Source organism: Hippocampus comes, unplaced genomic scaffold, assembly GCF_001891065.2.
Source record: "Hippocampus comes isolate QL1 unplaced genomic scaffold, H_comes_QL1_v1.1 C16522316, whole genome shotgun sequence".
In the NCBI taxonomy this organism is placed as follows: domain Eukaryota; kingdom Metazoa; phylum Chordata; class Actinopteri; order Syngnathiformes; family Syngnathidae; genus Hippocampus; species Hippocampus comes.
This window is the reverse complement of record NW_017833557.1, coordinates 1-501: the sequence shown is the minus strand read 5'-3', so window position 1 is coordinate 501 and position 501 is coordinate 1. Positions and strand designations below refer to the sequence as shown.

The following is a 501-nucleotide window of genomic DNA, read 5'->3' as shown; positions in this document are numbered from 1 at the left end:
GACCGGATCGTCCATTGGTCATGAATGTCAACGGTTTCTGGTCACAGAACTGTCGGTGGGCAGCGAAAGAGACAGCGTGATTGACAGCGAAGACGGCAAAGACGCCGATGTGAGAGCTTGTCGTCGTCTTTCGTAGCGTGATGTATTTTTGCCGTTTTAAATTAAAGGGGAAAAAATGATGTATTCATATAGAATTCAGATGAAGACTTTATGCAGGAGGCTGAAGACCATCACAGTAGTGTCAAGAAGGTACGATAATTTGCCAGCGAACCATTCTAGATATATAAATGTGTGGTTGTATAGTTTGACGTTTTCTTACAGAAGTCATCGATGGTGAGCTATGAAGAGGACGAAGACGATGATGATTCTGACATATTTGGAGAGTCTGACAAGGAGGAGGAGGATGAGGATGCAAAGGTTGGCCTGTCACAGCCACGTGTAGACTGCACTGCATCAGACTGAAATTGAACATCCTGTATGTGTGGTCTGTTTTTTTTTTTT

General features: G+C 43.5%; 1 long non-coding RNA gene across 1 annotated transcript; it reads left to right on the top strand.

The window, feature by feature from the left end:
• The first annotated feature begins 6 nt into the window (after positions 1-6).
• Positions 7-447, top strand: LOC109508706 (uncharacterized). The gene is made up of 3 exons (XR_002166744.1): positions 7-109; positions 193-249; positions 322-447. It is a non-coding gene; the product is annotated as an uncharacterized LOC109508706 (long non-coding RNA).
• The last annotated feature ends 54 nt before the right edge of the window (positions 448-501 follow it).